General features: G+C 36.1%; 1 protein-coding gene across 2 annotated transcripts in view; it reads left to right on the top strand.

The window, feature by feature from the left end:
* The first annotated feature begins 5,990 nt into the window (after positions 1-5,990).
* The window catches only part of LOC138716480 (major facilitator superfamily domain-containing protein 6), a 66,122-nt gene continuing 44,140 nt past the window's right edge, over positions 5,991-27,972 (top strand). The window contains exon 1 of one of the 2 annotated variants that reach the window (XM_069849649.1): positions 5,991-6,366. The gene's annotated coding sequence lies outside the window, so the exon portion shown is untranslated. Of the gene's footprint in view, positions 6,367-12,828; positions 12,958-27,972 lie in introns of those variants that run through there. The other variant, XM_069812568.1, reaches the window with a different exon arrangement.

Here is a 27,972-nt window from a genome sequence, read left to right on the forward strand (position 1 = left end):
TTTATAACGAACAATGTAATTAATTTTGACACAGATCGTTCACTCGGAATATAATTTAAGTATACTGTACGTCTGTGTTTAAAGCGGCGTAAGTACAGCAATGCATTTCACTGTTACCATTTAGCTCTTCGTTCTTTACTAGAAAAATAAGCTTAAACTTGTCTGAAACGCTAAATTATTCAAAAGAATGATTGCCTCCAAACTTACGATGTTCGCTGTGAAGGAAACAGCTCAGCTGATGTTCGCACGGTGTTGATCGTCAACGTTGTAATAATAATAATAATAATAATAATAATAATAATAATAATAATATTAATAATAATAATATTATTATTATTATTATTTATTTATTTAATCTGGCAGAGCTAAGGCCAGTAGGCCTTCTCTTCCGCCCAGCCAGACTCTAATTCTAATTGAATACAATTGCTTACATAGTTATTACATTAATATCGAGACCATAAAACAACATGAAAGTAAATAATGAAAGTTGGATAAGTAATGTTAGTGTGACAATAATAAACATTGGTAAGAAATAGTAATAATAATAATAATAATAATAATAATGAGATAATTTAGATATTTATCTGTGATATATATATATATATATATATATATATATATATATATATATATATAAAACCATTAAACATTGAGAAACCTGAAACAGCTATTATTGTTAACAAGAATTGTTAGAAAAATATTTCGTTAGCCTATTCTTAAATTGGTTTGACGTCTGACAGTCCCTGACATTACTCGGTAGGGAATTCCAAAGTCGAGGAACAGCCACAGTGAAAGAAGATGAATATGAGGATGTTCGATGGGAGGGACTGGATAATATTGAGGAGTGTTGTGATCGTGTGTCTAGGTTATGATGGATGGATAAATTTTGAAAAGGAGACGCAAGATAGACAGGAGTGGAGAAATGCAATATGTGAAAGAGAAGGGAAAGACAGTGGATTTTCCTACGACGGAGCCAGGACAACATTTCGAGGGATGGTGTTACGTGATCAGCTCGGCGAATATTGCAGACGAAACGGACGCACATATTATGAACACGTTGTAGTCTCTTGTACGCTCGGCGATGATCGCTTGACTAATAAATGTTCATTGTGGACACAAGTGTTACTTATAACAGTGCATGGAGTGGACCCATATTCTACTAGCGAACCTTAGTGTAATCAGCCGGTGTGGGGTGGGGAATGTTCCTAACTTGAGGGTTAGCTCAATAGATCATGAAAGGTCGCAGTGTTGGGCATAGTGCTCCCCCCCAAAATTCCATTCTATTCCACCCCAGCTCCAATTAGTTCGCATTATCTAGGTTCTACTCCGTACTAATCATGGTTGAGACTTTACGCGAAAGAAAAGTTATTTACATTACGTATTTACGCGTAAATAATGTGTAATTAACGTAATAAATGTAAAATACGTAAAACCTCCAAAAACTTTTATTTTTAGTATCCCTTTCTTCAATTTGTGATGAAAATTTACCGTTTGAACTACCAACAAACCTAGCAAATAACTCGAGGCTACCAATTAATGTTAAAAACTGGAGACCTTAAGAAGATTTTGCAATTCATACCGGATGAAGTGAAAGGTTTCTACACAGAACTGTACAGATAGCCTACGACCAATAAAGATAGTAATGCCAGTGGAAGCGAAGATTGAAAAAAATAAGTTCATTAATGTTCTGACATACAAAAAGTCTGTTCAGCCATGCTTCCCAACTCTTTGATGATTAGACATTACCACAAAAAATTTGGAAAATTATTACATTTAATGAGTTATTATGTTCAAATCATAATATTTACCTTAAACTGTTATACTATAAAAAGGCCTTTCTCACTACAATAGTTTATTTTTAAAACCCCACAAGTGACAAAAACAAAACTTTCGGGAATCAATAAAAACTGTTTAGTTTAATTAATTTTAATTGTCAAAATGTATTTAACAAGTGATATAGTTGCTGAATGTTAGATTTATTCATTATTAGTTGTGTTTTATAATATATATAGATAAAAGCCCCCCAAAAATTAATTATGGTTTGTCCCAGAAAACTTTCGGGAAATCAATAAAACTGTTTAGTTTAATTAATTAAATTTTAATTGTCAAAATGTATTTAACAAGTGATATAGTTGCTGAATGTTAGATTTATTCATTATTAGTTGTGTTTTATAATATATACATAAAAGCCCCCCAAAAATTAATTATGGTCCTTCCCAGGAATCTGTGGAGTAGCTTCGCGCATATGGGGGCGCAGTCTATTTGTGTCGTAGTGTATTGCGGGCAGCATCAGCTCGAGGCCGCTAAGGGGTAAGATGCTCGTGGTAGAAGGTAGAGTTCAGATAGAAATTATCCCCTCCTGCAAGCGATTGCTCTCTTCGTTCAAGCAATGCCTTCCCCAGAGCAGTCATTGGCCCTAGCCCTCCCACATACTACTTGCGCAGAGGTCTTGTTTCGCCTTTCTACTCTACAGATTCCTGGGACGGACCATAGTTAGGATGTTATGGGGTTTTTCCAACAAACAAAGAAACAAACTGAAAGTAAGCAAAACATTGTTATTTTTCTAAGTATTAGAGTGAATGAAGGTAAATATGAACAAATGTTATAATCCATGCAAAAACTAGTGTATAAAATCAGAAAAAAATTCTGTTGCAACAGACATTTTTCTTATCAGGACTTAAAAGGAATTAAGTAATTGATGTTTAGATTGTCAAAATCAATTAAATGTTATAGTTCCGTCGCTCTAATTTCCGGCAGCCAATCGCGTTGCAGGTCGGCTACATTTAAACGTGTGTGTCTTGTGATTCGCCAATGAAGACGTTATTCATTTCTTAAGGCTCGATAAATACTTAATATAATCGCCCGCCATTTTGGCTCTTTCGTTGGCGTTCGCAGAAAGCACACGAAGGCGTTATTTGCCGCTCAATTATTTGCTGAATTACAGTGCGTTTGATTTATTATCATAGGAGCTACGACATGATAATGTTTAAGAGTGTGGCAAATAGATTCCTCGTATGGTAGCTCGGGAACGAAAGAACAAAAATGGCGAACGATACTACCTAACTAGATTTTATAGAGCCTTCACTTCCTAAGACGTAAGCAAAGATGAGGAGTTACGCCGGGAATAACAACGTCGCGACTTATAGTTTATTATTCCGTGTATAAAACAGTTTTCTGCATTACGTATTTTACACGTGAATTACACGTTAAATGCGTACAGGTAATTTAATACGTAAAGGTAATTTACTCGCCCAGTCCTGAATTGGGAAGTATAGGAATTTTGCCAGGACCTCAAGAAAAGAAAAAGAAACGAATAATGTGAAAAAAGCGTAAGTGGGAAACGTAAATAAAAGAAGTTTTACGTATTACCCCATAATTTGCGAGGCCCGTAACTTATTGCTGTGGCATGCCGGCCCATTCACAATAAAAATTAAACATAACCATAACATAAACACAGAAGTTTGCGGCCAGGTTATCAAATGGGATCATTCACAATGATTCACATAAACACTGACATTAACATTACCGTAAGACGTTAACATGAAAGTTTGCAAACTCCAAACTTCCATGCTTATGCTTACGTGATTTGGGAACAGAACACAATCGTGGACCGCTGAAGTATACGACAGAATATGAGGAAATGGCGTCGTTGTTATGTTTCCATGGTTACCAAGTATGTTTGCTGTTATGTTTATGTTTCCATCAGGGGCGGCTCGCCCATAAGAGCTGCGGAGCTGCAGCACTCCCTGCTTTGTCAAGAAAATAAAAATAATTTTAATTTTAATTTGTAGAATAATTTTTTATAGCTTTTCTTAAGTAAATTGCTTTATATTTCATCTGGCCGGGAATATGTACTATTATCTTATGCATAATATTTTTGCGCATTGACTGTATTGGAATTGACACTGCAATCAAGTCGTCCTGGGATCTGCAGGGTGGTCAGCTCATAGAGTGTGTGTCTTGCATGGTCAGGGGGTAGAGAGGTGAAGGGAAGCAGAGGGAAACTGCCGCTGTTTAAAACCCATATTTCGCTGCAGTGGCTTGCAGAGCCAGGTGACAAGGGAAGATCTTTCCTCCCTTCCCACACCGCTATTGTAATGCTGCGTCAAATGGATTCTCTATTCCCTTGAAACTTAATGACAACATTTTTATTTTCTCTTCACATACTTATTGTTGTTTAATCTCATCGAGTTAATGTAACAAAATTAATATCCTCTTTTGCCTTATTATTATACAGGAACATCACTTTATTTTTACCAACATTTTTAACATTAACCTGGCTATACTCGGAAACACTGTTGCCCCCTTCCATTACAGGAGTTTGATGTTACTAGTGCAATATGTAAACAAATCATTTTACTAGGTATAGGAGGAGAGAAAAGTAGTGTATCCATTTATGTTGTAGGGAAATACGATATTACGATTTTCAGTTTGATCATCACTTTTACGGAATTTATCAAAATACAGTAGAGTAGTAACATTTTTTTTTCAAAAACTCAAATTTTTAGGCGGCTATGTTCGTTATGTAATGTCTACTTTATTTAGCATATTAATTATTGATGTTAACATACAATATAGGGAGTGCATTTAAATTGAGGGGCTCATAAGTAAAGGGCTGTAAGTGCACTTGTTACTTTTGAGAAAATGGGGTTTATATATTTAAGCTTTCGTAAAACCGGTGAAATTTTTATTTAAATTTTAATGTGTGATGCGATGAAAATATTCCTTTGCCACTAAAATTTTAGATACTTTAGTTTACACTAGCATTCCTTTGCTTCTAGACACTTCAATTAAAAATAAGCTAATCTGAAGTTTTAAACAACTTGTTGAAAATGGTTGCCGTTCATTACAATGCAGGCTTCAATTCTTTACGCATATTATTAAAAACATTTTGAAGCATATTCTCTGAAATTTAATTTATCGTTTCTTCAATATAATTTTTAGTACGATATTATTAATATAGGTTCTTCTTTCTATAGAAAACGCAACCATATTTCTGAAACACACTATACACTGCAGTGTTTACTTCACTGCTTGAAGACTTCGAATGCAACAGCGGCCGTAAGTTTGTGTGTCTGACGGGAGCAAGGACATTAGTGAAGGGGTGAGAGTGAAGTACATTCAGAAATGCAGGTACAATAAAAATGCAAGTAAAAATAAAATGATGTCCCTGTATATCCAGCCTCCAGCAGAACCTAGTATTTGCCTTAACTCAAAATGATTGCGCGAGTAGAATCCTTTTGATAGAGCATGTAAAATACGAAAGCGACCTCTTTCCAGTTTTAGAAAATTGTTGACCATCAGTATATCCGAGTGTTGCTTTGGTGTGACATCTTAGTACCGTAACTTAACCAGTGCAAATGTGCAAGCATGAGTGTGTGTGAATTACAGAATATTAATTTTTCTCAACTTTCCCTTGGGGAGAAGATTGAAGTGAAATTTGAATAATTTCGAGGGAAAAATTGTTCCGGGGCTGGGTATCGAACCCGGGATCTTTGGTTAAACGTGCCAACGCTCTCCCAACCGAGCTACCCGGGAACTGTACCAGACACCGATCCAATTTTTCCTCTATTGACCAATTAACCAAAGGTCCCGGGTTCGATACCCGGCCCAGGAACAATTTTTCCCTCGAAATTATTCAAATCAACTTTACAGGGAGTTATATCTGAAAGCTTGATTTGCGAAGTGAAATTTGTTTATACCAAAATCTATTGCAGCGCCCCCAATCCACACGTTCACGAGCCGCCACTGGTTCCCATCGTGAATGATGGTATGACTTCTTGATTTTACCGTAACGTTTACATTCTTAAGTTAACGCTTACGTTATGTTTAATTTTCATTGTGAGCCTTCGCCAAGAGGCTCCTGTGTCCCCAAAGCAAGAAGCGAAGAGGGAACTCTGGTAGAATGTGTGATGCTCGGCTGTTGGGAGCGCCCCTCCGCGGTGGGTCCGCAGAGTGGGGGAAGCTTCCAACTCTCCTGTCACAAATGACAGCAGGAGCAACGCCAGTGTGTGCGGGGAATCGGAGTTAATAGAACGATGGTAGCGCTCGTCCTTGGTTTAAAAACATTTTTCCTGTTTCACTTACCGGGATCTATTGACGCGGGCAAGTGGGCTAAACACACTTAACGTGCAAGTCCCAGTTTCGACGCCGACGGGGGCACAACTCCAAGGAGAACCTGTGCAAATACGGGGCAATGAATTCTGTTCACGTAGGAAGCACGTGTCACCACGGTCAAACAACCATTTACACTCAACAATACGAGAACAGCAGTGAGTGAAAAACTAGACAAGGATTCACGTTCCACTCTAAAAATAGATTGATGAAGGTCACCTTAACTGCGTCGTCGTTTGGGTACAGGTTACGGTAAGTGGGCCTAATTACTCTTTTTATTATCATTATTTACAGTCTGCATGAATGTGCAAAAAGGAAAAAAAAAAAAAAAAACCGCGCTAATTTGAAGAACCAGCTGTGATGACCATTAATTATCCGTGCGCTTGCGCAGTAAATATTATTTCACAGATCTAACTTTGAGAACACTAAAATTTCATATGAATCGATGTAACCTCAACAGAAACTTGAAGGAAATTAGTGTTTATGAACTTCATTTTCGATGTGTGCGTGAGTTGAATTATGTTCACACTGCAGGAGTTCGTAGGCATTAAAGCCATAGTCAAGTCTGTTCATTGGTCAAGGCAGGCAGCTGTCCAATAGATGAATGCGCAAGCGCAATCATTACATTAAACTACCGTTTATAAATACTGTTCAGTACTTCAACCCGACAGCAGTTGTGTTCAAGTTTGTCAAAGCGTTATGGTGTCGTCACTTTGTATCACCGGATTTACTGCCGTGATGCATTTCATTAGCCTACGTCCAATTAATAATTCACTGTCTATGCAGTGTTTTCATGAGTGTTTCATAGAGATGGGATAAACTGTTCTTTTTAAGAAACAGTTTCGACTGTAACCACAGTCTACTATATACAGTCACGTTTTGAGGGTGCTAGAAACAATAGACTGTGCCGGTACTATTTTGCATTGCCTGTAATGAGCCGATATTAGCGATCCTAGTGGTGAGCAACTATCTAATGTTTGCATATTTACTACGTATTGAGCTTCGTTATTGTATATACTAGACTGTGCTGTAACTGTTTCATGAACGAAGCTGTTCCAAAATAACAGTTTCAAAGAAACAGTTTCCTAAGAACATGTTTACAACATCAGTGCCAAGTATTCCAACTGTTTCAACCTCTCATCTGCTTCGGGAACATGTTTCAAAGGCCTTGAATCGTCTATAAATCAGCTGTTCAGTGTATTATGACGACGAAAGTCATTTTTCGTAGGTTACTGTTAAGGGTACAGTAAATAACTGCAATTCAAAATAAATCGATTTTAGTACAAATAACGCATATAACCCTAGGAGAGCTTAATAACGATGACATTAGCCGATGATATTGTTCGCGGTATACTAATAATTAACACTATGTCAGGGCACCATGAACATATCGATTTTAGTAAAAATAACGCATATAACCCTAGGAGAGTTTAATAACGATGACATTAGCCGATGATATTTTTCGCAGTATATTAATAATTAACACTATGTCAGGGCACCATGAACATATCGATTTTAGTAAAAATAACGCATATAACCCTAGGAGAGTTTAATAACGATGACATTAGCCGATGATATTTTTCGCAGTATATTAATAATTAACACTATGTCAGGGCACCATGAACATATCGATTTTAGTAAAAATAACGCATATAACCGTAGGAGAGTTTAATAACGATGACATTAGCCGATGATATTTTTCGCGGTATATTAATAATTAACACTATGTCAGGGGACCATGAACATATCGATTTTAGTAAAAATAACGCATATAACCCTAGGAGAGTTTAATAACGATGACATTAGCCGATGATATTTTTCGCGGTATATTAATAATTAACACTATGTCAGGGCACCATGAACATATCGATTTTAGTAAAAATAACGCATATAACCCTAGGAGAGTTTAATAACGATGACATTAGCCGATGATATTTTTCGCGGTATATTAATAATTAACACTATGTCAGGGGACCATGAACATATCGATTTTAGTAAAAATAACGCATATAACCCTAGGAGAGTTTAATAACGATGACATTAGCCGATGATATTTTTCGCGGTATATTAATAATTAACACTATGTCAGGGGACCATGAACATATCGATTTTAGTAAAAATAACGCATATAACCGTAGGAGAGTTTAATAACGATGACATTAGCCGATGATATTTTTCGCAGTATATTAATAATTAACACTATGTCAGGGCACCATGAACATATCGATTTTAGTAAAAATAACGCATATAACCGTAGGAGAGTTTAATAACGATGACATTAGCCGATGATATTTTTCGCGGTATATTAATAATTAACACTATGTCAGGGGACCATGAACATATCGATTTTAGTAAAAATAACGCATATAACCCTAGGAGAGTTTAATAACGATGACATTAGCCGATGATATTTTTCGCGGTATATTAATAATTAACACTATGTCAGGGCACCATGAACACATTCTCCATCAATGGACAGCTAATAATTAGGAGATTTATTAGGGAATTTGATTCGTACAATTAAATTGTGCGATCCTACATAGGCTACTGTTGCACGAAGGCCGTGTAGAACATGGATATATCCGCCCCTGAGCACGAGTTCTACTCTTTCAGGGGCGAGCTAAAGTTTTTCTGTATATATTATATTTTATGTTACAATTATTAGCAAAATAATAAATAAATAAATAAATAGATAGATAGATAGATAGATAGATAGATAGATAGATAGATAGATAGATAGATAGATAGATAGATAGATAGATAGATAGATAGATAGATAGATAGATAGATAGATAGATAGATAGATAGATAGATAGATGAATAGATGAATGGATGAATGGATGAATGGATGAATGGATGAATGGATAAATGGATAAATGGATAAATAGATAAATAGATAAACAGACAAACAGACAAACAGACAAACAAACAAACAAACAAACAAATAAATAAATAAATAAATAAATAAATAAATAAATAAATAAATAAATAAATAAATAAATAAATAAATAAATAAATAAATAAATAAATAAATAAATAAATACTTTCGATTGGAGGTCAATGATAGCGCTATACATGTCCTTTGCAGACAACAAAAAAGAGGAAAACTGTTTATAAACTTAACTGTTTATCTGTTGTAACCATGTGGAACGTTGAAGTTATCACTGGAGTTGTGTAACACTCTTTGGAACAGTTGAAACAGGTTATATCACGAAACTGTTTCGATACGAAACAGTTTCAATTGTGAAACAGTTTCAAATAAACTGTTCCAGCTTTTTTTACCCATCTCTACCTTGAACCCGACAGCAGTTGTGCTCAAGTTTGCCAAAGCGTTATGGTGTCGTCACTTTGTATCACCGGATTTGCTGCCGTGATGCATTTCATTAGCCTACGTCCAATGAATAATTCACTGTCTATGCAGTGTTTTCATGGGTGTTTCATGACGTTTTTTAAAAAAAGAAAACAGACTTTAGAGATTGTCACTGAAAAAGGAGATGATTAGTTTCGTTATATTCTATATGCGTTAACCGATTTTAACCAATCTTGAGACAATACTATATAATTTTACAAGAGGAAATTTTCCTTATGTTTGGTGCTTTTTTCCTTAGTTCCTCCCCTCCTGTCCCTTTATACTTTAGCTGCTAAAGGATTTCGGCCGGGCAGGGCATAGTTGCACCCCACGGACAGATAAGATGCAGCAGATAAAAAAGGGTCCCTGTTTTGTGGGCATAGTTGCGCCCCGTTCCCATCAGGTAGAGAAAAGGGGCATGACATAGTTGCGCCCCGATGAAATACGTAGAGAAAAAGACACTACGGAAACTCGAGCCTCGTAATCAACCAACCTTATTGATTTCTTATTCGATTTAATATTCATTATCGATACCGTTAAAATGAACACCGTGAAGCTGGCAGTACTTTATTAACTGTTTTTCTACTGTTTATGCAGTGATTATCAATAGCCTACCGTTAAAATGAACACCATAAAGTTAGCAATACTTTATTAACTGACATATTCAAATGAGTGAGCCGTTGGAATATGGGGCCTTAGCAGTCTTGACATTTTATTAGTGATTTTCACACCGTCTGTGGCGTATAGTGAGGTTAATTTAAAATGAATGTAAAGTTTAGTGAAAAGTGTAAAGAGTTAATAATTCACAATGGTTCTAAGTTTCAATTTTGAAACCCTGTACCGTAGGGTTAAGATATCGATGTACAAACAAAAAATCCAGTTCATTTATTGTGTGTGATCGATAAAAAAAAGTGCTATCTTAAATAGCAAAATTGATCATATGCTAGGTCTACCTGATTTCAATGCTGCTATCACTGTAATATTTTTAAGGAATTTATTTATTTTATGACAATCACTTTCGTGTGTACTATGCCCATCGGGGAGCAACTATGCCATGCCCATTCTGCTACCTGATTTCTTCGGGGCGCAACTATGCCATGCCCATTCTGCTACCTGATTTCTTCGGGGCGCAACTATGCCATGCCCATTCTGCTACCTGATTTCTTCGGGGCGCAACTATGCCATGCCCATTCTGCTACCTGATTTCTTCGGGGCGCAATTATGCCATTCCTAGGTCTCCCAATTGACCGCGGGGCGCAACTATGCCATAGCGTTTCAGCCACATATCTTCGCGAAGTTACGCATAGTAATGAGTACAGGTAAATTATGTTATTATTAATATGACTAAACTTTCACAAAAATATACGTAGCCTATTAAGTAAATCAAACAAAGTATCTTTTTAAAAAGGTATATGTTTTTTATTTGACGATAATCTGTACCGACATAATGTCATATTCAAAAACAACATGCACGCAAAGTAGTTTTATTCGATTAATTGCCATGTCACCGTCGTAGCTCAGGCTGTAGCGCGTTTGCTTGCTGATCCGGAGTTGCGTTCGGGCGTGGGTTCAATTCCCGCTTGGGCTGATTGCATGATTGGGATTTCCCGAGGTATTCCCCAACCGTAAGGCGAATGTCAGGCAATCTATGGCGAATCCTCGTTCTCATCTCGTCAAATACTATCTCACTATCACCAATTCCACCGACACTATGTAACCTAGTAGTTGATACAGTGTTGTTAAATAATCAAGTATTTAATCATTTGTTACAGGGATAAATTAATACATATTTTCGTGAGGTGAGTGAGGATTCTATACTGAATGTATTTAATTAGTCGTGTCGCAGTTATTTCCGGTGTGACTCCTCCCCTTTGCTATCGTCTTAGGAAGTGAAGGCTCTATAAAGTCTAGGTAGGTAGTATCGTTCGCCATTTTTGTTCTTTCGTTGCCGAGCTACTAGATAAGGAATCTATTTGCTTCACCGTTAAACATTATCATGTTGCAGCTCCTATGATGATAAATCAAACGCACTGTAATTGAGCAAATAATTGAGCGGCAAATAACGTCCTCGTGTGATTTCTGGGAACGCCAACGAAAGAGCCAAAATGGCGGGCGATTATATTAAGTATTTATCGAGCCTTAGGAAATTCATTACATCATCAATAGCGAATGACAAGACGGACACGTTTAAATGTACCCGACCTGCAACGTGATTGGTTGCCGGAAATAAGAGCGACGGGACTATAGTACAAATATTCTAAAGACGTTTCATATCGACAAGCATTTAGGAAAATGACAGGGAGTTTTAAGAAATCCCTATGAGTGTATGTTTATACAGAAATTAGAGTTAGTAAATGCAATTTGCTGTAAGATTTAAAAGTATCTAATGAACGGAATGAAATAAGCTATGAATTACTACCAATCCTCCACTAATAATAATAATAATAATAATAATAATAATAATAATAATAATAATACATCAAAACAGAATGCATTATCAATTAATTTTAGACACACTCGTCGCTTTAAATGTTCTCTCCAAAACATGACTAACGGAAATTGTCTTCTGTTCCTTGCATTGTCATATTCGCTCTGGAAATAAGAGAGAGAGAGAGAGAAATAACTCGTCCGGCCTTAATTAAGGATGACCACGAGGATCCGGAAATTAATAGCAAACAAATATAATCAATTAAATATGAATATTGTTATAAAAATAAAATGTAATAATTAAGCACCATTGATTATCAATTATAAAATAAAATCTTAGAAGATGACTATAAAATTATACTTATAAATAAAAGATTTTATTTAAAATTAGCATATCCTTAATTAAGGCCTTCTGAGTGGTATAAATGAAACTGTATAATCTGCAGGGAATCTTTAAGAATTTGCGCGAGATGATTTTTTGAATTTCAAAAGATGATTTTGATAATTGTTTTAAAAAATTATATTTAAATTTTGGTAAAGAACTCCGAGCACCAAAAAATAACCTGTCACTGAACAATTGAAGAGAGGCATGTTATACTTGGCACTAAGGTAGGGAATACAAGGTTCATAAATGGTCCTCTTTTCCTGATCAACGTTATGAGCTTGGTTTAGATCTCTCTCCATGCGTTTAGTTGGATCTATGATAATAGCCTTTTGCTGTTGCCTGTTTATTGCTATTATATCCGCTCTTCTGTGAGAGTCGTCTTCAGAAATGCAGTGGACCTCTTCATGAACTTCCCAACCCTTGTTCCGAAGAAGACAGGCGATAGCTCCACGGACTCTATGATGCCTGTTGTTACGCAATAACTCTCATTTCCGACAAAAGCCCAACACGTGGCCAAGAGTTTCTGTCTCGTTGCAGTCAGGAACGGAGCGCACTGCAGTAAGGTTGCAGGACATCTTGATTGCATTAATATATTCCGAAGACGACAAATTCTTTTTGGTGCTGACCCATGAATTGGCTCTTGGATATTCTTCATAGATGACTACACTTTTCCCCTTATGAGGTAACTGACACCAGGATTCAAACGATCTCTTTCGCAATTCATGTCTAAACAGATACGCTACTCCCTTGGTTTCAGAGTAGGCTATGTAATGTCCTCTACCACCTATTAAACAGGAAGTAATTACTAAGCACACGGACATCAGCACAACAATCACAATATCCATCATCTTGAATGAAAAGTAATGGTAAATGACATGTTTAAAAACTGAACTTCACTGGGTTACAAGCAGGCCTAGACTGAGGAAAGATAATAAAGAACGTTAACGTGTTGTAAGAACATTCTGTAAAACAGGTACAGTAAGTAGCACACCTTCAACCTCTCTTGTTACTGATTGGCAAGATTCGCCCTAACGTTCATACTCAATGGAGGGAAGTTTTCCTCTGTACAGTAGAACCTCTATTATCCGTGGTAATGAAGGGGATGGACTGAACGGTTAATGGAAAATATCGGATAATCCACCATAAAAAATTCATAAATTAACTGCATAGTATTTACAGTTTCGTAATTTAAAGCTCCTGCCATACTGCAACCATTCGCTCTTCATACTACACATTACACTATATCCCTAATCTGCCTGGTTTTCTAACATGTGGCGATTTTTGTAATTTCTTCAACATTTGTTCAAACTTACGTCCTTATTATGGAATTAAACTCGGTTTTGTTTAAAATCATCTACTTTCAAAGATAAGGGGTGGTACCATACGGTACCGCTAGGCAGATACGGGTGCAAGGTTTCTTTTCTTCGGATTTCATCATTTTAACTCGTTATTTATTGGAATGACAGGAAAACTTCACTATATCATTCACTATCTTTTATTATTTTATTTCTTGTATGATAATAACAGGGCAATGTAGCTAGCTTTTACAAATAGCAAGGGTTCGCACCTCAATGCTCCTTGGTTTAGTTGCACTTCCTAAGATTTTACGTATAATTTTTCAAAACATTTTACACAGAGTCCCACTTCACTCGTAATGCATTGTGTGAGTATACGAGGACAGCCAGCCAGCCAGTCCTCGCAGGTTATCAAAGTACGTACAGTCGGAAGGGTAGGCTCTTCATATCATGTGGTAAGTTGTCGAGCATTTCAACGAGAGGTGCTGCACATTTACCATAATCAAATTCAAAGTGATCATTTGCACTTGCCCTCTTCCCTTGGCATATTTCAAAAGATATCAGATATGCCCATAAGCAATGTTTAGGCACCATAATTGAAGCCGAACCTTTCCCCTGATGAAATGTTTAGAGGATGACGTCTATAGGGTATCACACATTCATCAAAATTCATACATTATGCCAGAATGTAATTTTTCATAAATCTGTCCATCAGATTTATCAGAGGTCGGAGCTTTGACATTTTGTCTTGCCAATCTAAAATTTGGTATTATCGGTACAATGGACAAATCGATCACACCACATGCAATTGTAAACTAATTCATTGCGTGTCCAGTGCAGTTTCCTAGTAGAATCTTCTGCTAGGTACAAAACTGTAGCCATTGAAGAGAAGAATTCCGATTAAGGACTTCATTTCTAAAGCTGTTATTTGTAAACCTTGTACATTTAGAAATAAAGCATAACGCTGGGTTTCTCTTACAAAATAAAATCAATAACATTGCAGTCAAAGAATACTTCAAATAATTCTGTAGGCTATTTTCCTCTATAAAATGTGAGTCAACTACAGGAAAAATGCTACTGTTAGAAGGGGGATGTTCATCACGTACCTGTGAAGTCGGTTTTCGTGTGAGTTTGATTGTTTCCTTCTTGGTTACTCTTTCCTTCTGTATTTTGTGAGCACGAAATTGAACTATTTGTCCTCATCTCATCTTCATTCTTAGACTCAAACCTCTTTCGATTCTTCAAGTAAAAGTTTTCTTTATGTTTTCTTATTTCTTCTAACTTTATTTGTCACATCACTATCTTCATCACAGTTAGATAATTCATATGCCTTTCATCGTAATAAAATTGATTTCCTAAGAGATTATCAAGTAAACTACCTGTATCTTCCTCTCTATAATCTTCATCAGAATTCACTGTGACGTCTGGTGGTTCAATATAGATAGTACTTAGATTATTATACTGTCGTCCTCTATGATTCTTACAGCTTCAATAAGTGTTATGTCCCAGGAACCATAATAAATTATCAATATGAATGCTATAAAGAGGAAAAATCGATTCCTTACAAAATGCTACGGCATCTGCCTAGTGGTACCATACGGTACCAGACTAACTCTATGTCATATATATTTGGCAGTTCGTATATTTATAGTGAAAACATGAATTGAATGCTTTACTATAAGCCTTTTCCAATATATGAAATCAGAATTTATTCAAAATTATAATGCTAATTGAATGTATTCAAATATTTACTTCAAACAGATACCAAAATTGTGTGATTCAAGAAAATGTGTATAATTACCGAACGCCACTACGCATACCAAGCCAAATAACTTCAAAATATTCTTTTCCTTACAAGGACTGGAATGTCAGTGAGTAAATTAAACAATGAGAAATTGTGAAAATAATCATTGTTGCCAATACAGCGACTGGAAACTACTATATGTACTTGTGGTACCATACGGTACCGCTAGGCAGATTCGGGATATACAATATTAAGCTCATTATAACCAATAAACACAATAAAGTAATAGTAATATGCGTTACAAGAGCGGTATGTTGATGTTTTCATGTCCGAGGAAAAGAATGAAAAAGCGAAACGTAGTTGAGCTTTTTTAATTTCCGAGAACATGAAAACAAACATATCGCTCGTGTATCGTACATTATTTTGTGCGAAGATCGTTTATTACATACCTGAAAGAGGAATTTCTAATTAGTTGCAATGAAATCTCCATGTTGGTTCCTGTTTAATGACGGCAACTTCGGAAAATCAAAATATCTTTCTTCAACATTGTTGCTATAAAATGTTTTCTGTGTTTACTATACTCCAGCAGGCCGTGATATACGTCTGTCTTCCCCCCCCCCCCCCAGTCTATAAATGCGAACTTAAAACAAACGGTAAGGTTATGTAATGATTTATTTTTCATTTTAATATTTTAACAATATTATTTATATAACATATTGCAGTAATAACATCGGCATCTGGAATCTTGTTGATTTTTTCACGGCTTCCTTAATGTTACTTGTATCAGGAATGCAATAAGTTTCGTGGAGTAGTAGACGTTACTTAATTTTTGCAAATATTTAAAAACAATAATTAACATTGCAATTTAGGTGAAATTGCAATGATAAGTTTCCAATTTATAATTATTACTATGTTAAACGTCTCTAAAAATAATATGTTAAAAGCCTAAAGCAGTAAAATGAATATGTCGCTTAAGCGGTAAGAAGAGGGAAATTGTTATGTGTGTTACGTTGGGAATACTGAATGTGGTATTTCACACTTACCGCGTATTGGTTTTGTGCGGAAAGCAAGAAAATACGCACGATCTCGCACAAAATAATATGTGCACAGAATATTATCTTTGTTTTTATTAAATGAGCACAGTTGTAATCCCGGTCTCGTATTCTGATGCGAGATGAATAATAGTTTCTCCTTTTGCAAAGCACCCAATTATTCGTACTTTTTTTTTTTCGATATTTAACACAACAGATTTTCTTTTGATGCCCTTGGAAAGCAAACTGAATGGTACAAGGGTTAGGAATTATAAGGAAGTTTTTGCGGTTATTTTTTTGAAAAAAATGTAGTGAATATTTTAAAAGCTGCAAAAAATTTTCCTTCCAGTCGACCTCGGTAGCCGTAGTTGGTATAGCACTGGCCTTCTATGCTCGAGGTTGCGGGTTCGATCCCGGCCCACGTCGATGGCATTGTCCACACCTGTGGAGCAACGGTCAGCGCGTCTGGCCGCGAAACCAGGTGGCCCGGGTTCCAATCCCGGTAGGGGCAAGTTACCTGGTTGAGGTTTTTTCCGGGGTTTTCCCTCAACCCAATACGAGCAAATGCTGGGTAACTTTCGGTGTTGGACCCCGGACTCATTTCACCGGCACTGTCACCTTCATATCTTTCAGACGCTAAATAACCTCAGATGTTGATACAGCGTCGTAAAATAACCCAATAAAAAACTCGATGCATTTAAGTGTGTTTAAATGCAACAACCTCATGTCAGTAGATTTACTGGGATGTAAAAGAACTCCTGCGGAACAAAATTCTGGCACACCGGCGACGCTGATTTAACCTCTGCAGTTACGAACGTCGTTAAATAAACTATAATTAATTATTCCTTCCAGAAATAACAATGTTTCCGGCAGCAGCAGAATTTCTATTACATATTGTGTAACGGTAAAGGCTTGAAATAATTCTCTACAAAAAGAATAGTATCTACATAATGCGTAGTAGGGCATATTTCATTTTTTTTTTTCTGCAGAAAATAAGCGATAAAGAGTCGGATATTGCGCTGATCGGTTAATAGGGTGATGGATAATTGGGGTTCTACTGTATATAAAAACAGAGTAGAGACCCATATTTAAATGAGTTGTTCTAAGTTTGGTAATAGGAATGTGCTCTTAGAATATTTGACACAAATTTAAAAACATCCTGGTATAAATAATGAATTTACTCTTACTAGAGTATTTATTAATATTGTGTATTAACAACCATTATGTATTAAAATGAATTAATCTTTTATGCAACTATATAATTCGTTACAGATGTTAATTTATAAAATAGTTTCGCGCAATGTTCGAACATGAGAGGAGATATCAAGATATTAGAAACTTCGCCTTACTCTATAGGCATCCAACAATATGCAGAAGTGAAGCATGTAACCTAAAATAACCGTACTCGTTAAAAAAGCGTTAAGAGGCCTTATGTTCGGTTCATGTTCGTTGAGTCTCTACAGAATTGAAGTTCGCTTTGCGTTTGTTCAATCTTTCCCCTTCCTTATGTTCGGTGCCTTTTTTTTTCTTAGTTCCTCCCTTCCTGCCCCTTTATGCTTTAGTTGCATAAAAATGTCAGGCACATAGCTTGCGAAGTTACTCATAGTAATGAGTACAGATAATTTATATTTTTTAATAATATGATCAAGTAAAGAGATAGGTTTGGAAGTAAATCCCGAAAAGACAAAGTATATGATTATGTCTCGTGACGAGAATATTGTACGAAATGGAAATATAAAAATTGGAAATTTATCTTTTGAAGAGGTGGAGAAGTTCAAATATCTGGGAGCAATAGTAACAAATATAAATGATACTCGGGAGGAAATTAAACACAGAATAAATATGGGAAATGCCTGTTATTATTCGGTTGAGAAGCTTTTATCATCCAGTCTGGTGTCGAAAAATCTGAAAGTTAGAATTTATAAAACAGTTATATTACCGGTTGTTCTTTATGGTTGTGAAACTTGGACTCTCACTTTGAGAGAGGAACAGAGATTAAGGGTGTTTAAGAATAAGGTGCTTAGGAAAATATTTGGGGCTAAGAGGGATGAAGTTACAGGAGAATGGAGAAAGTTACACAACACAGAACTGCACGCATTGTATTCTTCACCTGACATAATTAGGAACATTAAATCCAGACGTTTGAGATGGGCAGGACATGTAGCACGTATGGGCGAATCCAGAAATGCATATAGAGTGTTAGTTGGGAGGCCGGAGGGAAAAAGACCTTTAGGGAGGCCGAGACGTAGATGGGAAGATAATATTAAAATGGATTTGAGGGAGGTGGGATATGATAATAGAGACTGGATTAATCTTGCTCAGGATAGGGACCAATGGCAGGCTTATGTGAGGGCGGCAATGAATCTCCGGGTTACTTAAAAGCCAGTAAGTAATTAAGTAAGTAAGTAATAATATGATCAAACATTCACAAAAATAGTCGGCCTGGGAAGCGCAATTGGTATAGCGCTGGCTTTCTGTGTTCGAGGTTGCGGATTCGATCCCGGCCACAGTCACGGATTCGCATTGTGTGTTTGTTCTCTCTTGTATCTGTTCGTTCATTGTGTACGATAACTCAAATGATAAGTTTAAAATTATAAGGAGATGAATTGCCTTATAATAGTACATTATGCAACGAGCCTATAATGAAGGTAATTAAGAAGTGAGTATGGATATTTATGAAACGAGCGCAAGCGAGTTTCATAATTTTCATACGAGCTTCTTAATTACCATTATAGGCGAGTTTCATGCGACTTTTTATGCTCGACCATATTTCTAACTTGATATTATTAATTTTATTGTATCTGACCTGGAGCAATGTCCCGTATGTTGTGAGATGTGAGCAGACGCGAAAGTATTGATTTTTTCCGAGGAACAGATGTCCACATTGACCTTGCTAGGCCATAAGAATCTACAGAGATAACATTGAAATAAAATTAGACATTGAAAAACGAGATGACAAATTGTATGTATTTGAATATTATTTACAATTAACGCTAATTATTATAGTAACAGAACATAACCTTCTGCGACAGTATTGGATTTCCAGCCTCCGTGACTTTTCGCTAATTCTCTTTCGATTGCATATCCGAGAATAATCGATACTTGCGGTTTTATAACGGTAGAAAGGTGACCTGTCATTGGCTGAACAGTTGTAACCTGAGTCGTCATTGGCTGAAAGACCTGACCTTTAATGAGTAGGTGTACTTTAATGACATGCATTAAAGGTCTGCTACCAGGTGTATAATTACTACATTTCGGCATGGTCGAGCATAAATAAACAAAGAAGTGTCCAATACGTAAATAAATAAAGAGGAAATGGTTATTTAAATACATAAAGGATTAAACAGTGGGTGAATGAAGGAAAGAATGAAAAATGAATTCACGGAAGGAAAGAAGTACGAATGGAAGAAAACAAGAAAAAGGAATTAATGGTACCACCCAATAGCTTTACAATTAGCAGTGGTAAATATGTGCTTGTTTGCTCTTGTATACCAGCCATTTCCTGCAAAGCAATTAAGTCCTGTTCTGCCCACTATAAAAATAAGTTTTCCTTGTAACTGTGACTCAATTTACACAAGAAACGCAACGGCCCATCACGGTCGACAACTTCGTACACTCGCACAGTAAATGACGTCATCAAGGAGAATATTTTATGTAACGTACATTTCTTTCAGAATTTTGGTACTGCTCTCTTAAGTCGGTAGTGTACACATGGAGCACTACTAAGAGAATTTATGGTACCTACCTATGCACCTATTTATCTCTCCATCCATCCAATCATTGGTATGGCCATCCAACAATCCGTCGATCTATTCATCCAAGCATCCGTTCATCCATTGATCGATCTATTCATCAATCTATTCATATTCCTCCACCCATCGATATATTCATCCATCGATCCAAAGATCTATCCCTCTCTACTCTGCTTCCTTCACAATACACACAGCTCGTTCCTGGAATTCCTTGTCACAGGAAATCAGGAGCAGTCGGAGTCTAAAATCTTTTAAGTACACACTACTTAGAAATGTTTTTAATGAACAGAACTAGACTCTTGCGGAAGTTTCTAAGTAGTCTTAAATGACCACGTTTTTATTTTTTTCTCCTCTCTCTTCTTCTTTTTTTTTTTCTCTTTTCTTTTTTTTTTATTATCTTGATATATTTCTTAATCATTTGTGTTTGTATGTCATTTAGTACGAATTTGCTAATCAACATTTTATGTCTTGTAACTCACATGTATTCTCCTATTAGTATATTAACTGTATAATATACCTCAAGTGAATTAATCGTCGTATTTATCTCGGGCATTTTAGGTCTTATAAATTGTGTGTTTGTGTGTGTGTGTGTGAGTGTGTATATTCCCCTTTATGTTATGTAACTGATTTTGATTATGTGTAATTTTCTACTTTATTTTATATATTACATAACCGATCCTGACTATTTGTAATTTTATATTATGTAACTGATCTTTTCTATTGTAATTTTCTACTATATTTTATGTAATTTCTAAGATATTTTCTTTTGTGTTGTTTTGTAATCAAATTTTGTATTTCATGTATATTACTGAAACCTGGTTGAGTGGAAGAGAAGGCCTCATGGCCTTAACTCTGCCAGGCAAAATAAACCTACTACTACTACTACTACTACTACTACTACTACTACTACTACTACTACCATATATCCATCCATTCATCCACCAATCATTCCAATTTATCTATCCATCAATCCATCGATGTATCCTTCCATTCATCTATCGATCTATTCACACATCCTTATAGGGTTACCTTGAGAAGAATTTCTATAGGAGGAGATGGAATCTAAAATAAGAGGGCATTGCTGAAAAAAGGAGGACGTTTTAAAAATTGGTATGAACAAAATTAAAGATAAAAACAATGGCTCACCTTAGCCAGTTTTCTCACTCGTTGCTGGATCAGTATTACAGCTGTACCCTACTTATCGGTGGAGCCCACTTTGTGCACAAGAACCTGAAGGGACCAACTTATATCTTGTAACAAATAACTATGAACTCTTCACAGGACATGTCCTTGAAATTATATTTCACCATGATGAAACCTCTGACAGTCTACTCCGTTAGTATGCGATTTCGTTCTTTTGTCCACTGAGTAGATATTAGGGGAAAATACTCTCTCAACACTTGCATTCTGATTTGGGATAAATAAATAGAATTGACAAGAGTTCTGAGAAAGTTTCATTGCTCGCAGTACTATTGGAATTGAAGAATTTGCACCATTGTTTATCTTAACTTAAATCTTAGTCCAAATTAACTTGATTGGCGCATCTTTCTACATTGCAGAATAAAATTGATAAAATAGCTTAGAATCATGAATAGTGGCACTTTTAGAATGTAAGAATTTAATGCATGTCAATATGTCATCATATTTTATGGTTTTTTATGTGCTCCAGTTTCAAAAATTGAAAGCAGTTAAATTCTTTCATAGGTTTTCATAATTTGTTTGGATATTCTATGCATAATATCGCACATTATTCAATATTCATATTAATTCTAGTTGAAATGCGAAATGCCGGACATTTCAATTTTTTTTTAAATAATTGCCGGACAGGATAAAATGATTAAAAAAGAAGACATGTCCTCCTTTTGCCGGACGGATGGTAACCCTATATTCATAGTTCTATCTACCTATAATCCATACATATAATCCATATATCTCTATCCATCCATTACCCATTCAGCTACCTACCTGCTTACCTACACACTTACCTACCTACCCATCCAGCCAGCCATGTATCTATCTACCTGTCTACCTACATACCCATCCATCCATCCACCTACCTGCCTACCCATCTATCCATCCGACCATCAACCCATCTATCGATATCAAACTTCTGTCGGAGCTAATATGTAAATGTTTATTTAAAATAGTAATCGAGACTGATAATCGAAATTATTGACACATACTCTTCGTAATCAAGGCCAAAAGTAATTCATGAACCTTTGAGTCATCATGCAGAGATAAGGAGCCTCTTCAACTACAAGATAAGATATTTTTAGATACAGGTCAAATACCCCAAGAACTGCAACAAGCTGTTAAGAATCGTGAAAGTATTAAATTTTACATTATTAAGAACAGCTATCGTGAGCTATGGCAATGCATACTTACCGTTTTACCACAAATTTGGTCCACAGCAAAATAGCGCTCATTTTTACTCTATTGATATTGTATTTTTGCTCCAGGGAAACTGATTTATAGTACAGCCGTGACCCATTACAGATATTCTCTGTATTACAGTAATAATAATAGTAATACTTACTTACTTACTGGCTTTTAAGGAACCCGGAGGTTCATTGCCGCCCCCACATAAGTCAGGTAAACTTTTCGTACTTTGATTTTTATTGTAATTGTAATTGTAAATTTAATACTAATTGTAATTTTATTTGTAATTGTAAATTTAATACTAATTATAATTTTACAGCATTATATAGCGAAATTTATAAACTTGTACTTGCTATTTGGAAAAAGGAAATTGTACCAGAACAATGGAAGGAGTCCATAATTGTACCTATTTTTAAAAAGGGGGACAAAACCAACTGTGGTAACTTTCGAGGAAAATCACTTTTGTTGACGTCGTACAAAATTTTGTCCAATATTCTTTTGAGAAGATTAACTCCGTACGTACATGAAATTATTGGGGATCATCAGTGCGGTTTTCGGCGTAATAGATCGACTATTGATCAGATTTTTTGTATTCGACAGATATGGAGAAAAAATGGGAGTATAAGGGTACAGTACATCAGTTATTCATAGATTTCAAAAAGGCATATGACTCGGTTAAGAGGGAAGTATTATATGATATTCTTATTGAATTTGGTATTCCCAAGAAACTAGTTCGATTAATTAAAATGTGTCTCAGTGAAACATACAGCAGAGTCCGTATAGGTCAGTTTCTATCTGATGCTTTTCCAATTCACTGCGGGCTAAAGCAGGAAGATGCACTATCACCTTTACTTTTTAACTTCGCTCTAGAATATGCCATTAGGAAAGTTCAGGATAACAAGCAGGGTTTGGAATTGAACGGGTTACATCAGCTTCTTGTCTATGCGGATGACGTGAATATGTTAGGAGAAAATACACAAACGATTAGGGAAAACACGGAAATTTTACTTGAAGCAAGTAGAGCGATCGGTTTGGAAGTAAATGCCGAAAAGACAAAGTATATGATTATGTCTCGTGACCAGAATATTGTACGAAATGGAAATATAAAAATTGGAGATTTATCCTTCGAAGAGGTGGAAAAATTCAAATATCTTGGAGCAACAGTAACAAATATAAATGACACTCGGGAGGAAATTAAACGCAGAATAAATATGTGAAATGCGTGTTATTATTCGGTTGAGAAGCTCTTATCATCCTGTCTGCTGTCCAAAAATCTGAAAGTTAGAATTTATAAAACAGTTATATTACCGGTTGTTCTGTATGGTTCTGAAACTTGGACTCTCACTCTGAGAGAGGAACATAGGTTAAGGGTGTTTGAGAATAAGGTGCTTAGGAAAATATTTGGGGCTAAGCGGGATGAAGTTACAGGAGAATGGAGAAAGTTACACAACACAGAACTGCACGCATTGTATTCTTCACCTGACATAATTAGGAACATTAAATCCAGACGTTTGAGATGGGCAGGGCATGTAGCACGTATGGGCGAATCCAGAAATGCATATAGAGTGTTAGTTGGGAGACCGGAGGGAAAAAGACCTTTAGGAAGGCCGAGACGTAGATGGGAGGATAATATTAAAATGGATTTGTGGGAGGTGGGGTATGATGATAGAGACTGGATTAATCTTGCACAGGATAGGGACCGCTGGCGGGCGTATGTGAGGGCGGCAATGAACCTTCGGGTTCCTTAAAAGCCATTTGTAAGTAAGTAAGTAAATTATAATTTTATTCTTCATATTATAGTTGGAATCTCCTGGTAGAGGGGCAGAGAAGGTCTGATGGCCTTATCTCTACCAGGTTAAATACATAAAATAAATAAAAATAGAATAAATAAATAAACCCGCCATCGGTCCCTATCCTGAGCTAGATTAATCCAGTCGCTATCATATACCCCACCTCCCTCAAATCCATTTTAATATTATCTTCCCATCTACGTCTCGGCCTCGGTCATATTTCCATTTCGTACAATATTCTCGTCACGAGACATAATAATATACTTTGTCTTTTCGGGATTTACTTCCAACCCTATCTCTTTACTTGCTTCCAGTAAAATTCCCGTGTTTTCCCTAATCGTTTGTGGATTTTCTCCTAACATATTCACATCATCCGCATAGACAAGCAGCTGATGTAACCCGTTCAATTCCAAACCCTCTCTGTTATCTTGGACTTTCCTAATGGAATACTCTCTAGAGCAAAGTTAAAAAGTAAAGGTGATAGTGCATCTCCTTGCTTTAGCCCACAGTGAATTGGAAACGCATCTGACAGAAATAATAATAATAATAATAATAATAATAATAATAATAATAATACAACTGATTTTATTCGTTTTATGCATTTCAACTATGTAACTATATAGGCCAAGAGTTTTAAGTTTGTTACATTTTTTCCTAGATTATGAAATTTCCTTTGAATTATTGATAAAGTCTGAAAAAATATCATATTACATCCTGATCTACACAGAAAAAATGCATGATACAGTATTTAATCCTATCAATAATAAATAAATCAACTTCCAAAGAGAGTGAAGCATAAAGGTACTGTATGATACATAATAGATTCACCTCTGATTGAGGTTCTGGCTGATACGTACCTCTATTATCAGGCAGTATATCTCACTTGACGACAAGATGTCAGAGGAAGAACAATAGTTTGAATGCATCTGAAGTCTGATTAGTGTAACATGTAGCTAATCGGTGATGTATGCAATGGAGGGGGAAAAGCCACCATACCACATTATCTCCTGGTCTAGTTGCCTCATAAATGGTGCCATGTTGGTATCACTTGTGAGGTTCAGTTGACTAAACAACAACCTAATATATACTATAGCATTATCGTTTATATTTCAGTACAACCCGATAGGACGCGCCGGGAGTCGTTGACGACGACGTTGAACATAGGTTGGGCAGGGAATGAATAAGGAATTTTAAAAATAATGGATTTTTAATGTTTTCAAATTGGAGCAGATATATAAATATACAATTATTGACCTTCTTTCATAAGAACAAGAAACATTTCAACACATATTGGCATATTATAATACGAGAAGAAACATATTATTTCATTTTACAGAATCCAAAAGTTCCACGGCTGCTGGTATGAAACATGGCTTCAACTACGGCTTGAAACTTCACAACAAATTAATTTCTCAGTACTCTGTTTTAGGTATGATTAAATTTAAACTTAAAATTAAATAAATTATTGAGGGAACTTAACATAGGGTTAGATAATTAATTGGTAAATACTAGTCTTATATGAATGAATGTATTTGTCTTCAAGCAATACACCTTTTGGTGAAGAGGCACATCACATTATTAGTATACAGTGCCGTCTCCCCTTTTTACAACGCCTCTCGTACAAGTCAATTGGGACATTACTTATTTTTAATTTATAATTGCAATTCTTCCACTAGTCTTTTCTTGTCTTTCATCAATTCTTCCTCTACTTTACTCCTAACCCATCATTAAACCAAAAATACTGTAACCCCACCTCACTCTACATCTCTAATTATTTGCACTTTTCACTACTCCCTTTTCCACATTGCTACTTTTTAGGTCTTAGTTTTCTTTTCTCACGATTTATTTCCCCTCCACACCATTTCCTTAAGTCATGCTGTTTTTTCACCTTGTTTTCCCCTCTTCCTTCATCACTGCTCCCTGAACTATCTCCTACTTGCGTTACTCTACTTCTAGTCAGCCTCGATTTAGATTATTAGTCTTATATTATTATACTTGTGAATATTAGTTACAAATATTTTCAATTGTGATTGTTCTTTATCATATGAAGGGTTCAGAACCATAGTGGGCCAAGCGCCATTTATTAAAACCGTAAAAAGCAAGGGTTAAAATGAAGTTATTACCATAATTCAATGGAAACGTATATCAAATAATATAAAGTATACACATTAAAACTAAATGATATGCCAATCTTCATTAAACTATGGTATTCACTTAAGTTTAACTCTTGCTTTCTCCGTTTCTAATAAATGGCGCTTGGCCCACTATGGCTCTGAACCCTTCATATAGGCTCTTGTTTTTGTAATCTGTGCTATTTTATTTCTTATATTAATTTGTTTATTTTGTCTGCTTTCTGCTTAAATACAGGTCAGTTTACTTCCGACCACGAGCGTTTGCTCATACGGGGGTAAATTCCTTAATTTGTACTTGTTTTATTTTATTTTTTTTTATTTTAGTAGGTTATTTTACGGCGCTTTATCAACATCTGATGTTATTTAGCATCTGAATGAGATGAAGGTGATAATGCCGGTGAAATGAGTCCGGGGTCCAACACCGAAAGTTACCCAGCATTTGCTCATATTCGGTTGAGGGAAAACCCCGGAAAAACCTCAACCAGGTAACTTGCCCCGACCGGGAATCGAACCCGGGCCACCTGGTTTGGCGGCTAGACGCGCTAACCGTTACTCCACAGGTGTGGACTATTTCTGTTTTATGTATACAATAGTTTCTTATTGTAAATAAATAAATTGTTCTTGTTCTTGTTAAAAAAATAACAAAAAATTATATTTTTCCCATTTCTTTTACATCCCGGAACAAATACAACTCAATCCAGGACACACCATTAAAATCCAGAACAATCCTGGGAAATCCAGAACGTCTAGCAACCCTGAACGCCATGGAATGATCATGAAATGAAGAGATGTTGACGGAATGATGTAGATGCCTAATATGGGGTTAAACGGGAGTACCCCGAGGAAAACCCCAACTGCAACCTTTCCGCCAGAAGTGTCACTGTGAATTTTTCATCTCTTAGAGAAAGGACAACACTAAGAAATGCAAATCAAGCTTTCAGGTATAACTCCCTGCAAAGTTGATTTGAATAATTTCGAAGGAAAAATTGTTCCGGGGCCGGGCATCGAACCCGGGGCCTTTGGTTAAACGTACCAACGCTCTGCCAACTGAGCTACCCGGGAACTCTACCAGACACCGATCCAATTTTTCCCTCGAAATTATTCAAATCAACTTTACAGGGAGTTATACCTGAAAGCTTGATTTGCATAATACACGTCACTGTTCGTTAACAGAAAACCACAATTTAAGTCACACAGAGTTAGTGTGGACTCAATGTTGGTTGCTTGACGGTTGTCAGCCTAGTTTGAGGTCTGTGGATATAGAGGGAAAAATTGGATCGGTGACTGGTAGAGTTCCCGTGTAGCTTAGTTGGCAGAGCGTTGGTACGTTTAATCAAAGGCCCCGGGTTCAATGCCCGGCCCCGGAACAATTTTTTCCTCGGAATTATACAAATCAACTTTACAGGGAGTTATACCTAAAATCTTGATTTGCATAATACACGTCACTGTTCGTTAACAGAAAACCACAATTTAAGTCACACAGAGTTAGTGTGCACTGAATGTTGGTTGCTTGACGGTTGTCAGCCCACTTTGAGGTCTGTGGATATAGAGGGAAAAATTGGATCGGTGTCTGG

Source organism: Periplaneta americana, chromosome 1 (assembly GCF_040183065.1).
Source record: "Periplaneta americana isolate PAMFEO1 chromosome 1, P.americana_PAMFEO1_priV1, whole genome shotgun sequence".
Taxonomy (NCBI): Eukaryota; Metazoa; Arthropoda; class Insecta; order Blattodea; family Blattidae; genus Periplaneta; species Periplaneta americana.